Source organism: Aotus nancymaae, unplaced genomic scaffold (genome assembly GCF_030222135.1).
Source record: "Aotus nancymaae isolate 86718 unplaced genomic scaffold, 86718_ANA_hifiasm-v0.15.2.pri h1tg000058l, whole genome shotgun sequence".
Lineage (NCBI taxonomy): Eukaryota > Metazoa > Chordata > Mammalia > Primates > Aotidae > Aotus > Aotus nancymaae.
This window is the reverse complement of record NW_026988472.1, coordinates 3,361,837-3,380,747: the sequence shown is the minus strand read 5'-3', so window position 1 is coordinate 3,380,747 and position 18,911 is coordinate 3,361,837. Positions and strand designations below refer to the sequence as shown.

Here is an 18,911-nt window from a genome sequence, read left to right as displayed (position 1 = left end):
TCCTCGTCTTTTTTCTCCTTCTCATCCTCCTTTTTACTCTCCTCTTCTTCTTCTCCTCCTCTTCCTCCTCCTTCTCATCATCTTCTTCTCCTTTTTCTCCTTCTCCTCACAGTCTTTTTCTCCTTGTCCTTCTTCTTTATTTCTACTCCTTCTCACAGTCTTATCTTTCCCCTTCTTTTTTCTTCTCTATCTCAGTCTTCTTCTTTTCTTTCTTTCTTTATTCTCCATCTTAGTCTTTTTGTGTTCTTTTTGTTTTTTCTTTCTTTTCTTCTATTCCTCCTTCTCTTTGTCTTCTCCTTTTTCTTGTCTTTCATCTTCTCTTCTTCTCTCCTTCTTCCTCCTCTTCCTCCTCCTCTTCCTTCTCCTCTTTCTCCTCCTCCTCCTCTTCCTTCTCCTCCTCCTCCTTCTCCTTCTTCTTCTTCTTTTCTTCTTCTCCTTCTCCTCTTTCTTCTCCTCCTTCTTTTTTCTTCTTCTCTTTTTTGGTCTTCTTTTTATTTCTTTGTTGTATCTCTGTTTCTGTTTCTCTTCTTTTCTTCTTTCTTGTCCTTTGTCTTTTCTTTCTTTCTTCTTTTTCACCTTCTTTTTTTCTTGTTTTTTTCTCCTTTTTTTCTTCTCCTTTTTCTTCTTTCTGCTTCTTTTTTTTCTTTAACTTTCAGTTCTGTACAGGAAAAGTGTTCTAGGAGACTGCTTCTTATTCTACTCCTCGGTGATTGGGGATTTTCCTCTGCAGCACTAGGCCTCAAGAAAGGCCTCACCTTTTCTTTTGAAACAACATCAGTGAAGGTCACCAGTTCAGTTTATTTTGTTCACCCATAAGCTGCCCAAGTGTTACTTTTAAGTAAAATGTTATACCTCCTCGCTTGCCATTCTTTCTTTTTCTTTTTGTGGACTTTCTAAATGTATAATTCTGTGTCAGTAGGAGCCTGGCAATTTGTCATGTTGTCTCCCATTGCCTTTTCTTCAGTCAAACCATGTGAAGAAAACAATATGGATTTTAGTGTGTACAATCAGGCTGTCTCTGCCGCATGCCAATTTGCCCACTTTCATTCACACAGGCAGGAACCCACAGACCACAGACACAGAACACGTGCACACACTCACAAGAAACCCCACAACCAGAAATAAAATTACAAACCCATACACACATGGAGATACATGCAGATGCAGATAGAAACACACATGCAGACACACACACATGCAAGCACAGTGACACACATAGTTACACACACATACACATACACACACACATAGACAAACAGGTAACCTCACAAAGGCACAGGGGTTCAGGCCCAAGTATTCTCTCACTCAGAGGCAAACAAACACACAAAGCCACAGGCATGAGACTACCCATAAAGTCTCTCATACGGGCTCTCATTCGCTGACAAGCAATGGGCTATGGGCAATCATTTCTGGCTTCAGGGCTAGGTCCTCATGCCATTGATTGGGCAACTCGGCTTTCTCCTGAGAATGAATGCAGGAAGTCTGTTATCAGATAGGCCACAGCAGAGGGTGTGAAACAAGCATCCTGGGTCAACCTGTTTAAAGGCAAACCCACGTTTTGGGTAGAGGCAGAGAGAGTCCTGTTGGGAGACTTAGCCCTGTGTGATGTCATGGGAATCTGTGGTGTGTGGTGGCCTTTTTGAGTCCCACTAAGCCACCCTCCTCTCACCCCTGCCTGTCTGAAAGCCAGGACAGCCTGTACAGAGTCAGACTTGGGTGAGTTGCTGAATGTGCTCTCTAAGGGATACTCCTGCCTCAAGTCCTATGGCTCCTGGTTCAGCAGTCTTCCCGTTCTGGTGACTTCCATGTGCCAGCCCAAGGTGGGAAACTCTACCTAGGGCTCCAGACTTTGGGAGGACACCCAGTCCTGCAGCAAAACCTTGTGTAAGTCAGCTGGGTGACCAACACCTTGTCCTGTAACCACAGCCCTGTGATCCCAAGTCTCTTGTAGTGTCCCAGTGCCTGTGATTATGTGTCCTTTGTCTTTTATTTTCTGCAGGAGCAGGAGCCATGAAACCTAGAGAGGGCCAAAGGAAGGCCAAAGGCTGGCTTCCGAAACAGGATTCCCACAGGGTCTCCAGCCTACTGGTTCTTGGTCACGTGGACCTCTGACTTTGGTGGTCAACCTGGAATCAGGTGGCTGATTCCTTTCTCTCCCCCATCTTTTTCTCTTTCTCCTTTCTATTTATTTGTTCACATTGGAAAAGTCAGAGACCTTCGAGGTGGAGGAACAGGGTTACAATTGTACTTGGAGTTTGTGGAGCCATAGTGCCATCATGTCAAAATCATTTCTGGAAATGGGAGGCACCTGAGCTCAGGTGCTGAGGAAAGCCCAAGAGCACTAGACAGATGGCAGCATGAAGCCCTCAGGCTGAAGCTGGTTGAGAGAAGAACTACTGGCTGGCCCATGGCCTATGCTCATTCCCAGAATTGCACCTTGCCTCCACAGCTCTCTCTGTAAGAACGGACAAGCAGAGATGGACGACCATGAGTTCCCCTGGCAGTCTCCAGAGACTGCTTGGCATGAGTTGCCCCACCACACATCCTAAAACTTCTTTGTTCGCAGGGAGGATAGGGAGCCCCTTGCCCCTGTGTGGCCCCAGCCAAGGGCACCACTGAACTCTCCACAAAAGAGATCAGAGTAAATGACCCCAGTCTCAGACATCAGTGGACAGTAGCTTCCCTTAAACCCATCCCAAGATGGATCAGCTCTGCCCACTGGGCTACTGGTCTTGGGGTTGCCCGGCTGCTCTGTTCCTGGGCCTGTAATTTACCTGCTTCTTCACGAGTTTCCAATGGCAGGTATACTTCCTTAAGGGCTCTGAACCCCGGTGGGGGAAACCCTGGCTTGGACACAGTCTACCCAGCCTGGCACATCCTCGCTGCTATCTGTGCCTGGAAGAAGGCAAGTGTCCCTGCAGCCATGAACATGCAGTCATGTTCAAAAACACCTTCTGAACAATGTGCAAAAAGCTAAAACTGGACACCTTCCTTACACCTTACACTAAAGTTAACTCCAGATGGATTAAAGGTTTAAACATTAAACCTAACACCATTAAAAACCCTAGGCAATGCCATTGAGGACATAGGCATAGGGAAGGACTTCATGACTAAAACACCGAAAGCAATTGCAACAAAAGCCAAAATAAACAAATAGGATCTCATTAAACTTAAGAGTTTCTGCACAGCAAAAGAAACAATCATTAGAGTACACCAGCAACCAACAGAATGGGGAAAATATTTTGCAATCTACTCATCTGACAAAGGGCTAATATCCAGAATCTACAAAGAACTAAAGGAAATTAACAAGAAACAAACAAACAAACCCCTTCAAAAGTGGGCAAAAGATATGAACAGACAATTTTCAAAAGAAGACATTTATGAGGCCAACAAACATATGAAAAAATATTCCTCATCACTGGTCATTAGAGAAACACAAATTAAAACCACATTGAGATACCATCTCACGCCACTTAGAATGGTGATCATTAGGAAATCTGGAGACAACAGATGCTGGAGAAGATGTGGAGAAATAGGAACACTTTTACACTGTTGGTGGGAGTGTAATTAGTTAAACCACTGTGGAAGACTGCGTGGCAATTCCTAAAGGATCTAGAAATAAAAATTTCATTTAAGCCAGCAATCCCATTACTGGGTATATACCCAAAGGATTATAAATTGCTCTATTATAAAGACACATGCACATATGTGTTCATTGCGGCACTGCTTACAATAGAAAAGACCTGGAACCAAGCCAAATGCCCATCAATGATAGACTGGACAAAGAAAATGTGGCACATATACACCATGGAATACTATACAGCCATAAAAAACGATGAGTTCACGTTCTTTGTAGGGACATGGATAAAGCTAGAAACTATCATTCTCAACAAACTGACACAAAAACAGAAAACCAAACACCGCATGTTCTCACTCATATGCAGATGTTGAACAATGAAAACACATGGACACAAGGAGGGGAGCATCACACACTGGGATCTGTTGTGGGGAGACCTAGTGGAGGGACAGTGGATGGTAGGGAGGTTGGGGAGGGATAACATGGGGAGAAATGCCAGATATAGGTGATGGGGGAATGGAGTCAGCAAACCACCTTGCCATGTATATACCTATGCAACAATCCTGCATGATCTACACATGTACCCCAGAACCTAAAATACAATTAAAAAAAAAAGAAAGAAACACCTTCTGCTGGACGGCACTGTGGCTGCACAAATGGCGGTCACCCCTTTCCTTCCTCCACCTTGTATTCCTCTCCCTCCTTTTGCTGTCAACCAAACAAAACAAACACCAAAAAACAAAAATCAAAGAAACAAAGAAGGAAACTGCCCAAGGAGCATCACCTCACCTGCTGCAGGGCTCCCCACCTATGTGGTTACTTTGGGGAAACCTGTAACAGTAGGAGGGATCTCTGCCTCCCTCCTTCCCTCTGGATTCTTCTCTGTGCTGGGGGTCCCAGTGAACCAGAGAAGCCTATCCTCAAGAAATGTTACTCTTTTTCTGTTGATTCAGGGGGGGATGTCCCACTGGGGGCAGTGTGAGGGGGTATAGCAGGAGGGATGTGTGGTTCTGTAGGCCTGCATGTGGGCCACTGCAGATTCTTCTATGAATCTGCACAGGCATGCTCCGAAGGAGACCGATGCCTGCCCAGGGAAAACACAGAAAGAAAAGAAATCAGAAAGATCTGGACTGTGTCTTTAGGGGTGGCAATGTGACTCTGAGTGTGAGAAGTCCTCATTTTTAACATTTAAGTTCAATTTCATCTCACTTTTTTCCTAGATCTATCTGTGCTTCTATTATGTCCTCAGACACATATATGTATCCTCATCAATACTCACTAAAAGGTGTCTGCCCAGGCACCTCACCTCACACTTAGATCTCCACGTCTAGATAACTCTTAATGGGCAGGGTTCTTCAGCCTCCCAGTTTTCTCTTGTTCATCTTTGTTTTCCCTTTCTCTCTGGTTTCTCAATATTTACTGTTAGAGCGTGTGGGATGGTATGGGGGTGGGGGCAGTGGGGAGCAGGGAAGCCTCTTGGCTCCTCAGGCCTTCGTGCAGACCCGCTACAAATCCTGGCCTAAGAGTCTGATGCTTTTTCCTGGCACGTGGTTCTTCTTGTATCAGGGCACAGGAGGCCATTTGGGCAGCCATCTTTGCACATGGAACATCCTGCATTTCAGTTTGCTCTTATCCTCATTGTTCACGCTGATTCTTTGTGTACTTTTAGAGTTTTTCTTCCTTCACTTTTTTCTTGTTCACTGTCTTTACTTTTTGTTCACTTCTGGTTTGGGGAGGTCAGAATCAGCCTGCAAAAGCAGGGTCTCGGGCACAGAATGCCCTTAGGGAGAATAAGCCTACTTTTCCTAAGGAAGTCAGAAGGACCCTGGCTGACCCTTGAGGGAGTAAGCAGCATCCCTCGCCCCTATCTGCCTTCTCTCAGTATTGCCATAGGTGGCTCATTACGTCTTTTCTCTGGTGTTCATTTCCTCCCAGTTTTTCATCTCTCCTCCCACCCATTTCCAGGATACTTCCCTGCCTAGGCCTTGTAGACTAGAAGCTCATGGCCCCTTGCATTGTGCTGATGACATCTGGAGGGCATGGTTCAGCCTGCACCTCTGCCCTCTGTAGCTTCTTTAAGTCAACTTGTAGATCAAAGTCTTTGATCCCACTCAGAAGAGATCCCATCAACAAGAAGCTTCTCGGCATTGTGTCCCTTCACTGGGACATTATTGGTTTCTCCTTGCCACTTGTGTATGTCACCATGCAGTGAGGCACCCCTGAACTAGGTCCTTCAGAACAGCTGCTGTGGCGTGAAGCTGCCACTTCTTGTTCTTATTCTCTTTCTGGTTCTTCTTCCTCTTCCTCCTCCTCCTCCTCTTCTTTCTTCTTCTCCTCTTTCTCCTTGTCCTTCCTTCTCTTTCTCCTTTTTCTCCTCTTTCTTTTTTTTTTTTCACTTTCAGCTCTTGGCGGGTCAAGCATTACACTGAGACTGCTTCTTCCTCTGCTTCTTGTGATGTGGAATGCCCCTTCACAGAACTCAAGTGAGAAAAAGCCTTACTTTTGTTCTTAAAGGAGCAGAGATGAAGGTCACCAGTTCAACCCCTCTGGTGCTCCACCAAGGCCCCCATGTGTTACTTTTAATGAAATGTCATCATGAACCCACCCCTTACCCTGTTCTTCATGGCTCACCGGTCTTCCCTGTTCTTTGTGGATGTTCTAAATGTGTAACCCTGAGCCAGTAGGAGCCTCAGCAAGCTGTCCCCCTTTGCCTTTCCTTTCAACCCAACCATATGAAAACAATAATTCTGATTTCAGTGTGTGCCGTCAAGCTCTCTCTGCCATGTGCCCATTTGCCCACTCTCACACAGGCAGACACCCACAGAAGACAGACACAGACACACTCACATGCACTCACAGGGAACTTCAGCCTCCCAGTTTTCTCTTGTTCATCTTTGTTCACCCCACAACCACAAACAATCACAAACACACATGCACAGGGAGATACATATACAGACACAAACATGTACAGTAACACACACACACACACACAACACTCACGCAGGTCCAGGGATACAGACCCAATCATTCTCCCACACACATGCACATGCACACACATCACCACAGGCATGAGACTGCCCATGAACTGTCCCATAGGGGCTCTCAGTTGGCCACAGGCAGTGGGCCATGGGCTAGGATTACTGGCTCCAGGATTGGATTATTATGCCATTGATTTGGCAACTAGGACCTTCTCCTGAGAATAAATGTGAGAAGTTCATTATCAGATAGGCCTTAGCAGCTGGTGTGAAACTGGAGCCTCCTGGGTCACCCTGCTTAAAAAGGGACAACACTTTGGGGTAGAGGCAGAGAGAGTCCCCTTGGGAACCTTGGCCCTCTGTGATGCCATGGAATCAGTGTTGTGTGGTGGCCTTCCCCAGCTCCCCTAAGCCACCCTCCTGTTAGCCCCCACTCCCTGTGTGAAAGCCAGGACAGCCTACACAGAGTCAGACTTGAGTGAGTTGCTGAGTATCACCTCTGAGGGAGATTCCTGTTTCAAGCCCTGTGACTGCCTGTTGAGCCATCTCCCCATTCTGGTGACCTCTACGTGTCAACCCAAGGTGGTAAACTCTACCTGGAGCTCCAGGCTTTGAGAGAACCAACGGTCCTACAGCAAAACCTTGTGTAAGCCAGCTGGGTAACCAGCACCTTGTCCTGGGGCAGCAGCCCTATGATCCCAGTCTTCCTCTGGTTTCCCAGTGGCCATGATTATGCACCCTTTGTCTTTTATTTTTCTGCATGAGCATGAGCGATGAAACCTGGAGCTGTCCAAAGGAAAGTCAAAGGCTGGCTGCATGAAGGGGATTCCCACAGTGTCTCCAGCCTGCTGGTCTTAGGTCATAAGTGGTCAACCTGAGACCAGGTGGCTGGTTTCTTTTTATTCTCCCTGTCTTTTTAAATTTCTCCTTCCTCTTTTTTTTTTTAATTGCATTTTAGGTTTTGGGGTACATGTGAAAATCATGCAAGGTAGTTGCATAGGTGCATACGTGGCAGTGTGATTTGCTGCCTTCCTCCCCTTCACCTATATCTGGCATTTCTCCCCATGCTATCCCTCCCCAACTCCCCACCCCGCCTCTGTCCCCCCCACTCCCCCTCAACAGACCCCAGTGTATAGTGCTCCCCTCCCTGTGTTAGAATGGCGATCATTAAAAAATCTGGAGACAACAGATGCTGGAGAGGATGTGGAGAAATAGGAACACTTTTACACTGTTGGTGGGAGTGTAAATTAGTTCAACCATTGTGGAAAACAGTGTGGCGATTCCTCAAGGACCTAGAAATAGAAATTCCATTTGACCCAGCAATCCTCTTTTTTTTTTTTTTCCACATTGGAAAGGACAGAAGACTCGGGATTGGAGGGAAAGGGTTAAGGTTATAGTTGGCATTTGGAAAGTCATACTGCCATTGAGTGGAATCTGTTTCTGAAAACAGAAGGCAGCTGGGAACCAGTGCTGGAGAAATCTCAGGAGCATAGAAGACATGACTGAAGCTGGATGAAAAGGGAACTCCTGGCTGACCCTTTGCTCATTCCCAGGATGGTGCCTAGGCTCCACAGCCCTCTCCAAAAAAAGGGCACGCAGGGGCAGCCCACCATGGGTTCCCTTGGCCATCTCCAGAAATTGCCAGGCATGTCATCCCACCCACAGCTCCCCAAAGCTTCTTTTTTCACTGAGAGGATAGAGGACCTCTGGACCCAGTGTGACCCCAGCCAAGAGCATCCCAGAACTCCCAATAGAAGAGACCAGAGTAAACAACCCCAGTCCCAGCCATCAGTGGCCAGTGGCTTCCCTTAAGCCCATCTCTAGATGGCTGCCTGGGCAGCTCCTCCGCCTGGGCTGACTGGTCTTGGGGCTGCCTGGATGCCCTGTCCCCGGACCTCTAGAATAAGTGCTTCTCCATCTCCATGGGGTCCAAATGGGAGGTGCACTTTCTTCAAGGGCTCTGAACCACAATGAGGAAAACCCTGGCTTAGTCAGAGTCCACCCAGTCCAACATATTCTTGCTGAAGTCTATGTCTGTCAGAAAGCAAGTGTCCCTTCAGCCTGTCGTGTTCAGAAACAACTGCCACTGGATGGAAATGTGGCTCCAGAAATGGCAGTCACTTATTTCCCTTCCCCCATCTTGTCTTCCTCTTTCTCCTTTTGCTGCCAACAGAACAAAACAAACAACAATAAAACAAAAAACAAAGACAGAAAGAAACCAGCCAAAAAGCACCCACCTCACCTACAGCAGGGCTCCCATCTACGTGGTCTCTTGGGGAAAACTGCAACAGTTGGAGGGCTCTCTGCCTCCCTCCTTCCCTCTGGATTCTTCTCTGGGCAGGAGTCCCAGTGAACCAGAGGAGACTATCCTCAAGAAATGTCACCCTTGGGGCTGTGGCATGGTGGGGTAGGTCACACTGGAGGCAGTATGAGGGGGTTCAGGGGGAGAGGTGTGTGAATGCATGGGCCTGCCTGTGGGCCATTACAGATTCCTTTTCTGAATCTGCATAAGCCTCCTAAGGATACCCAGCTGCCTGATTGTCCACAACACACTTGTCAATAGGCAGCACACTCTTTCTTGGGGAAGGGATGAAAGCTTGGATCAAAAGCAGCCAAGTCCAACAGGTGTCCACAGATTGTTGACCCTTCTAGCAGAAGGGAGTCAGGCCAGGTGTCTCTCAGGATGGGACCTAACAGATCAGACACCTGTCTAAGGCCTTCAGCTACCTTTCTCACTGGAGCCCAGACACTCATCCATACCCAGGAGTGGGAGGGTATTCTAAGTGGCATATCTGATGGAGCATGCATGCTCACCGAACGTGGTGGCTCACCAGTGAGTTCCCTGGGCACCTTGGCCATTCTGCCAAGTACATGGTTAGCCAGGCCCTGGCCATATTTACTTTTGCCTGGGCCTCTTCTGTGTTCCTGTGCTGGACATGGAAGTGAAGGCTGAGGCTGGCGTGTCTGTGTAGGTGGTGAGGTGGCTGTGCCTTGGTTTGATACAAAGCCATCTGGACTCCTCAAGCTGAATTATGTTGCTTGTCAGTTATTCAGCCTGGAAAATGGACGAGACAGTGGAGGACCAATCATGCCCCCCATTTTGGGTCTCCAGGCAGAAATGGGAAAGCCGGGCATGGGTCCTTTATAGAGAGCCCACGTTGAGAAGCAAAGCTGTGGCCACATTGCTCTAAATGTTGCATGTCTTACTAATGCCACTCAGTGACTGGAGAGCAGCATGGAAGACGACACTCAGAATATTGCAAATGTTTTCTGTCTTCATTTGTCACAAGTCTTCCTGGATGTGTAGGTCGCACTGAGAATGGCCAAAGCTTCATAGGACAGAAAATTTACCCTGTAGCAGGAGCGGCAGGGAACAAACCTCTCAAAGATGGAACTGAGGAAGGAAGTGGCTTTTTATTCAGCTGGGAGCTGTGGGGGCTACAGCCTCATTCGCTGAGCTCCCCGAGCTGCAGTTTCTCTCCCCTTTTATAGGCTTACAATGCTAAAGGGGAAAATGAGGTGGTACTATGTCAGTGTCCATTTGCTGGATATCCGACCTTACAGTCTTTTGGCTTCATTGATTTGCTAATTCATATGCAGAGTGAGCGGGGACCAGCAGGGGAGGGGGCTTACAGAGACAAGACAAAAGAAACAAGCTGTTTGTTGGCAGAGGTGTTTCCAAGAGGGAGCCTGGTTCGTGGAGATGTGGGGGCTTGAACCAGTGCAGGGCTCCAACCAGCAGGGATAACATTCATTTGCAGCTCTTTCAAGGTTAACAGATAGCAGAGACACTGGGAACTAAAGAGGGAGTCATTTTCCCAGCTCTTTAGTATTTTATTTCATTTTTTTTCTTCTTCACCCTCCTTCCCATCTGGAAGGGGAGAGGTGGAGGTGAAACTGAAGGAGGCGAGGGGGTCTCCCCTCTCACCCCACAGGTTATGATTCCCACACTCAGTGTGTATGCCCCACTCTCACAAACATCAATTTCATGCATCGGCTTGCACTCTCAGGGCATTCCAGGAAGAAGGGCAACATTACCGTGGAACAAGAGTCACCCCCCTTTCAGTCACTTGTCAACTATTGTCAATCCTTTTCTCATATGTAGTAATCACCATGGGGGTATCTCTGGTGCCTGCCTAAGAAAAACACAGGAAGAAAGGAATGCAGAAAGATCTGGACTGCATTCTTAGGATTGGCATTGGGAGTCTGAATGTCAGAGGTCCTTGTTCTTAACATTTAACTCCGATCACATCTAACCTTTTTCCTGTCTTCATTTGTGCTTCCATACATCCTCAGCCACATACATATATCCTCACCCATAGTCACTCACAAGCATATGCCCAGGCACCACTTCTCAAACTCGGTCCCATTGTCTAGGCAACTCTAAGCTTCCAGGTTCTCTCTTGTTTGTCTTTCTTGTCCCTATCTGTGTGGCTTTCCAATATTTGCTGGTGGATGGTGTGGGATGGGGTGTGTGGGGATGGGGGTAGTGGAGAGCAGGGCAGCCTCCAGGCTTGACAGGCCTCTGTGCCAATGTGGTGCCGACCTGGGCCTAAGGGGCTGACACTTTCTCCTGGCTGGTGGCTCTTCCTCCTCTGTGAGGCCCCAGGAAGCCACTTGGGTTGCTACCTGTCCACCTGTTCTCATCCTTATTGCTCAGTCGAATTTTTTGTGTACTTTTGGAGTTTTTCTCCCTTCACTTTTTTAGTCTTCACTATCTTTACTTTTAGTCCACTTCTGGTCAGGTGGGCATGGGCACATCATTAGGGAAGACATGCTTACTTTCCCCAAGGAAATTAGAAAGACCCTGGCTGACCCCTGAGGTGCATAATCAGAATCCTCCTCCTCTTTCTGCCCTCTCTCCCTATTGCCATAGGTGGCTGATCACCTGTTTTTCCTGGTGTCCGGTTTCTCTCCATTTTTTAATCTCTCCTCTAATTTCCAGGGTCTCTCCCTGCCTTGGCCTTATGGACTAGGGGCTTAATGGCCACTTGCAGTATGTTGATGACATACAGAGGGCATGGGTTTGCCTGCACCTTTTTTCTCTTTTGCTCCTTCAGGCCTACTTCTGGATCCAGCACTTTGATCCCAATCAGAAAGGATCCCAACAACAAGAAGCTTTTCAGTGGTGTGTCCTTTCACTGGGACGTCACTTGTGTCCTTTGCCACTTGTCGTGTATGTCATCAAGCAGTGATGTATCCCTGAACTAGATCTTTCAGGACTGCTGCAGTAGCATGAAGCTGCCACTTGTTGTTGTTCTCCTTCTTCTTCCTCCTCCTCCTCTTCTTCTTCTCCTCCTCCTCCTTTCTTCTTCCTTTTTTTCTTTCACTTTTGGCTCTTGAAGGGACAAGTGTTCTATGGAGACTGCCTCTTCTACTGCTTCTTGGTGATGGGTGTGCCCCTTTGCAGCACTAAGCCTGAAGGGAGGCTTCACTTTTGTTCTTAAAGGAGCAGAAATGAAGGTCACCAGTTCAGTTTCTCTGGTGCTTCAAAAAGCCACCCAGGTGTTACTTTTAAGTAAAATGTCATCATGAATTTATGGCTTTCCCAGTACCTCTTGGCTTGCTGTTTGCCCCCATTCTCCTTGTGGATGCTGTAAATGTCCAATTATGAGCCTCAGCAAGTTGTGTCCTGTTGCCTTTCTTTCCAGTCCAGCCATGTGAACACAACAATCTTCATTTCAGTGTGTACGGGCAGGTTGTCTCTGCCACGTGTCCATTTGCCCACTCTCACTCACACAGGCAGACATCCACAGACCACAGACACAGACACACATACACACACTTGAAGGGACCCTACACCCAGAAACACACCACAAACACACAAGCAGTTACCCCACACCCAGAAACATAATCACAACACACACAAGAAACCTCACACAGACACAAGGGTGTGGGCCCAACTATTCTCCCACACAGACACACATACACATGCACCCCCACAAGGCATAAAACTGACCACACGCTCTCCCATACGGGCTCTGAACTGCAAGTTTTCCTGTCTCTAGGCCTGGGTCATCATGCCATTGATTGGGTAACTTGGGCCTTCTTTTGAGAATAAATGCAGGAAGTCTGTTATCAGATAGGTCCCAGCAGTGGGTGTGAAATTGGAGCTTTCTTGGCCAAACTGCTTAAAAACTTACACTCAGAAAGGATCCCATAATCACAAAGCTTCTTGGTTGCATGTTTTTTCATGAGGACATCACTGCTGTATCTCTGTTACTCCTATTCATTGTCATTCCTTCTTCTCAGTCTGATTCTTTTGTCTTTTTTTTTCTGTTTTTACTTTCACTGCTTTACATTATTTTTAACATAATTGGTATCACTTTCAGTTATTTTTTTCTTTTGTGTTTTTCAATTTGTTGTTTTACTTTTTTATTTAGTATTTTGAGATTTGAATTGATTTTTGTATTTTCTATCTTTTTTTTTTCTGGACCAAAGTTAGTCATTTTAGGTGATTAATTTCTTTTCCCAAGTGGTGGATTCATAGTAATGTTTTATCATTTTTTTAATTTAGTGGTTTTTTTAGTCTTTTTCTATTGAGTTGTTTTGGAGTGGTTATTGAATGGCTTTATTGTTATATGAAATATTTTTTCTCCATTTATTTTACTCCGTAACTTTTTTGTGGCTTTTCAGGGCATTTTAAAAACTTAAGTTTTATTAGAGTTGATTATATATTAATGAGGGATTACTAAGTTTTTATTTTGGGAAGATCATTTCCCTTTTGCATCGTATGTTTTAATTTTCTTTTGCTTCCTGTTTAAGTGACCCATGTTCTGAACCACATCTTTTCTTTTGCTGTTCAACTTAGTCTCTTGATCATATTTTGGGATATTTCCTTTTTAGATTGATCAAATGTGATAGTAAGAAATTTCATATTTTATGTCTCATAGGAATAGCTAACAGAGAATATATTTTTGTAATATATATTTAAACTTTACCTCATTCTATGTTTTGTACATTTTCATCATATCTTGTACACAATTTTTACTACATTGAGAAATGTATTCTTAAAGCAGTGATAAATCAACTCATTTTAATATAAATTCATGATTTCATAGACTATATGACTTGGCTTAAATAGATCTTTCTGAGGAATCAGGAAAATTGGAAAGTCATCAATACATTCTTTACTCTTTGATAATAAAATATCTTAATAAAAATACTAAAAACACTTAATTTCAAACCAAAGCATAGTATAATATCTGGTAAATAGATTTAAACCTATGTTGCAAAGATTATTAAAATAATTCATACACAATGACCATTTATAGAGATTCATTTAAATGAAAATTTCTTTTTCTATATCAAAATGGGGAGATTATCATGAGTAAGAAGTTTTGGATCACTAAGTTTTTAAAAAATTGTCCACTTTATAATTCTATTAAGGTACAATAAATCAAACATATGCCATGTTTCCTTTATCATTCATAGAAATTTAAAGTATGATAACAGGTATTTCTTATTGAGGTGATTAGCTTGTCTCTTATACATTGATGTGTGGACAATTGTTTACTGAAACATTTAAATAGTAATCCACAAATTGTTCAATTTTTTTATTATACCAGCTGAAAGTATATTTGCATATTTGTGAAAACACAATTGGAAACTGTCTCAATTCTGTTTATTTTGAGAAATACTAAGTTTTGGTGGAACCATTTGGTGGAATTTTGTGCAGATATTTTAAAAATATTTAAGTTTATGTGGTTACTATGAGATATTATTAAATAAAGAAAACATGTCTGGAGTAATGTGTCTAATACAAACTCATTTTTTGTAACAACAAACAAAGTTCTGCATGTTTGTAAGTACATGTGTCTTTGATTGTTATGGGAAAAAAATTGTGAGGCATTTACTCTATATTTCTAACATCTTTTAACCTCCATGGATTTAGAATTGTTTTTTTGGAAAAAATTATTAATCTTCTCTTTTATACATTTTATATTGTTTTCCTCATTTCAATGCCTTTGTATTATATTTCTAAATATAATCTTCTTTTATAAAACATGCAAACTTTATATGAAGAAAAACATCATAAGTAAACGTAAAGACTATTTATATACAGTGTGGTTCCATTTAAAAGATATATAATGGATGTCACTAGTTCCTAGAATATATAATGCACTCCTTTATATTAATACAGAAACAAAGCCTGATAGAAATATAGTCAAAGAACAGACAATTCATAGAAGACAAAAATATATGGCCAATAATCATAATAAATGTAGTTGACTTTAATATTAGGTCATGATAGTTGCCACAATCAAAAGTCTCCAGAATTCTGTTTTAGAAAGGATTTGATTAAATATCTACTATCTGTAAAATTACACATTTTTAAAGTATTGTATCTGTATCATTACTTTAATGTTTGTAAATTTTGACATTTTATTTGTATAATATATGAAAATAATTGTATATATGAATAAATTGGCATTATTGTTCATAATAAAAAATGTTGCAAGCATATTAAGTATCTTTCAAAAAAGAATGATTTTAAAATTACACTGTAATACAATGCAATATTTTGAAGCTACTGAAAATATTGAGACTATTTTTATATTAAAAATTATTAATACATTTATAAGTGAATAAAAATAAATTGCAGAAGTATGTTATGATGGTCTAATTTATATTATAAACTCCAAATCTAAATTATTATATTATTATAAATACTATGTATGTGTACATTTAAACAGAAAAAGGTCTAGACAGAAATGATACCTATGTTTTCTTCTGGAAATAGAAGGACTGAGGAATGTTAAAAGTTTAGTGATAAGAAGACTTGTGTCTATGTTCTTTGAATTACATAAAGTTATATTTTATTCATGTATTAGTTGCGTAAATAAATACATATAAAATTTCCAAGGAATATAGGAGTTTGTCAAGGGGCTATAAGGGAACAATGGGGCTGAATGATCAGTTTTGGAAGCCTAGTAAAACAAGAGTAACAGTGGTAGACATTCCTGCATTTTTGGGGGGAGAAATATGACTAGGATAATAGAAACAGCTGGTCCACCTGACAGATAAATTATTTTGCTTTCAAGTACGTTAGATACCAACAAGATGAAGGTTACTCAGCATTGTATGCCTTTGATTTAATGTTTATTAAGAACTCATCTAATAATTTTGCATTCTTTTTAACCTGCTTAATTGGGAAATTGGGGTGTTTTCTGCTCAACAGGCATATCTGACCTGTATGATAATGGCATTTCTCATTATAAATCAATAAACTTTCCTTCTCTTTCTGTATCTTTCAGTATTATGATGTAATCAGCGTGATTTCACCTCATGAATTTGGATGAATTCTAGGATGTGGGCAAGATCGGGTTGTAAAACCTCTAAGATTTACAGCCATGGCCTGGATCATGATGAATTTACCAAAGCAAATAACATCTGTGAGATGGTCCCGCAGCAGCCAACCAGTGCGCTCTTTTTGTGACATCCAGTTCTTGTTGTATAACTTTATATTCCTATAAATCCATGAAGACCCCAATAAAGTTTGTCTCTAAGTGCTGTGTTAGATCTATATGACTATATCTAGTAAATTGTGAATTTTAAGTAAATATTTTATAAGAACGCCATATATAAAGCATTACTCAAATTGGTATCAAAATATGACCTTCTTCCTACATTTATTCATTTATTTATGTCTTTTTATTCATTTATTTTAGTGAAAAATATAAGGAAAAGAGAGGTAGGATTAATCTAAAAAAGAATTAAGTTAGTTTCCAGTATACTTTCTTTACTTTGCTGCCAATTTTTTCATAGAATCCACATCTTTTTATGCTAATCCTTAACTATTTTCCTGATTAAAATGGTTGGTGTGCTTTTTAAAAAATAATTTTCTACTTTCTTTCTAAAATGCTTAGTACTGTACAAATAGAATATCCTAATTAAAAACAGTAATAAATATTACAGTAAAAAATACAAGTAAAATGGAAAAAAATTAGATAGCAGCTTTTAATATTTCACATAGTTCACAAATTTTTCAGGAATTAGAGATTTACAGAAAAAAATTATAGACTATAATGATTGCCAGGGATATAGAAAATAAAACTTCCACCTCTGAATTGTAATAAAAAATAAACAGATTAGAAAGCATATATTATATCTGAAAATGTCAGATAAACTTAGCCTATAAATTAAAATATACAATTTGTTCAAATAAGTAAAGCTGACATTGTAAAACGAATATTTAGAGAGATTGTGAAACCTGAGTATTTTACACAGTCTTCTGAAATTCGCCCCGGTGTCAGAATTAAAGGATCTGAAAAATCACAAATGAAGGTATGGTGACATTTATGTATATTCTAGAGTTATGTTATGCACACTTAATAAATTACAGATAATTATTTAAAGATGGTATAATATTACTAATCACACATTAGAGTTTTAAAACTGTTGAGCCAGCCTGAACATCAAAAGCAGTAATCACAGACTTCTTCAAAATGACATCTGATAAAAGGCATTTTATGCATCAGAAGGCACAATATTATAAAGATGATAGTACTCTTCAAAATAATCTAAATAGTCAATGCAAGCCCTATCAAAATTAAGGTTGCCTACTTTGAAGAAATTTACAACCTGTTTCTAATATTTTTATAAAAATGTAATGGACGCAGAATAGCCAAAACAATGTTGAAATAGACAAAGTTTGAAGAGTCACATTTCCAAATTTTTAAACTTATTACAAAGCTGGTACTGGCATAGGATATAAATATTGATCAATGAAATAGAATTTAAAGTCCAGACATAAACCCTCACAGAAGTTAATTTGCAGCCAATTAACTTCTGACAAGGGAGGCAAGACAATTAAAAGGGGAATTAACTATTTTCAACAAATGGTGCTGGGACAACTTGGTATCCATATGCAAAAGTAAATAAATAAATAAGAAAATTACACCCCTACCTCATGAAAAATACAGTAATTAACTGAAAATAAGCCCAAGACTCAAATAGAAAGTTTACACTACAAAACTTTTAGGAGGAAATATAGAGTAAATCTATGTGCCCTTGAATTAGGCATTGGATTCTTAATTTTTACACCAAAAGCACAATTTGATAAGGAAAAAAATGGATAAATTGGATATAATTAAAATTAAGAAAAAACAACTTCTGCTTCAATGAAAACAGTCAGGAAAGTTGAAAGACAGCTACAGAGTGCCAGAATATTTTTGCAAATAATATATCTCACGACTTGTATCTAAAATATTTAAGGCCAGACACGGTGGCTTATCCTGTAATCCCAGCACTTTGGGAGGCCGAGGTGGGTGGATCACTTGAGGTCAGGAGCTTAAGATCAGCCTGGCCAACATGGTGAAACCCTGTCTCTACTAAAAAACCAAACAAAACAATGAAACCCAGCACTTTGCGAGGCTGAGGCGGGTGGATCATCTGAGGTAAGGGAGCTTGAGATCAGCCTGACCAACTTGGTGAAACCCCGTCTATACTAAAAATACAAAAAAATTAGCCGGGCATGATGGCACATGTCTGTAGTCCCAGCTACTTGGGAGGCTGAGGTAGGAGAATTGCTTCAACCTAGGAAACAAAGGTTGCAATGAGCGGAGATCGTGTCACTCCATTCCAGCCTGGAAGACAGAGTGAGACTCTGTCTCAAAAAAATTTAATTTAATTTAATTTTTAAAAATACCAAAAAAAAATTAGTCGGGTATGGTGGTGCATGCCTGTAATCTTAGTTACTTGGGAGGCTGAGGTGGGAGGATTACTTGAGCCTGGGATGCAGAGGTTGCAGTGAGTAAAGATCACATCACTGCACATTCCAGCCTGGGTGACAGTGCGAGACTTTTTCTCAAAAACTAAACTAAACTAAACTAAACTAAAATGTAATTATAACTAAATAATAAAACAAACAATAAACCAATTTTATAATGATGAAATGATCTGAATACATTCTTTTGTAAAGAAGACATACAAATCACAATTTGCACATGAGAAAATGTTCAACACCATTAGTCATCAGGAAAATGCAAATCAAAACCACAAAACTATACCAATTTATACCAGTAGGATAGTTTTTTTTTTTTTTTTAATAAAAAAGCAAAATAATAAATGTTAGAGAGAATGTGGGGAAACAGGAACATATGGCATCATTGGTGGTAATGATAAATGATGCAGCCATGGGGCAAAACAATTTTGTGGTTCCTCTATAAATTAAACATAAAAATAACATGCTACCCAGCAATTTTACTACTGATACATAGCCAAAATAACTAAAAAACAGGTGTTCAAACAAAAATTGTACAGGACTGTTTACAGAAGACACATTTATACTAGGAAAATGTGGAAACAACTCAAATGCACTTCAAGTGGTGAAAGGAAAACAAAATGTATATTTATAC

General features: G+C 41.5%; 1 protein-coding gene across 1 annotated transcript in view; it reads left to right on the top strand.

Annotated features, from left to right (window-relative positions):
• NBDY (negative regulator of P-body association) overlaps positions 1-17,428 on the top strand; it is a 142,920-nt gene extending 125,492 nt beyond the window's left edge. The window contains exon 3 of the mRNA XM_021668871.2: positions 15,810-17,428. The gene's annotated coding sequence lies outside the window, so the exon portion shown is untranslated. The remainder of the gene's footprint in view (positions 1-15,809) is intronic.
• Positions 17,429-18,911: the final 1,483 nt, after the last annotated feature.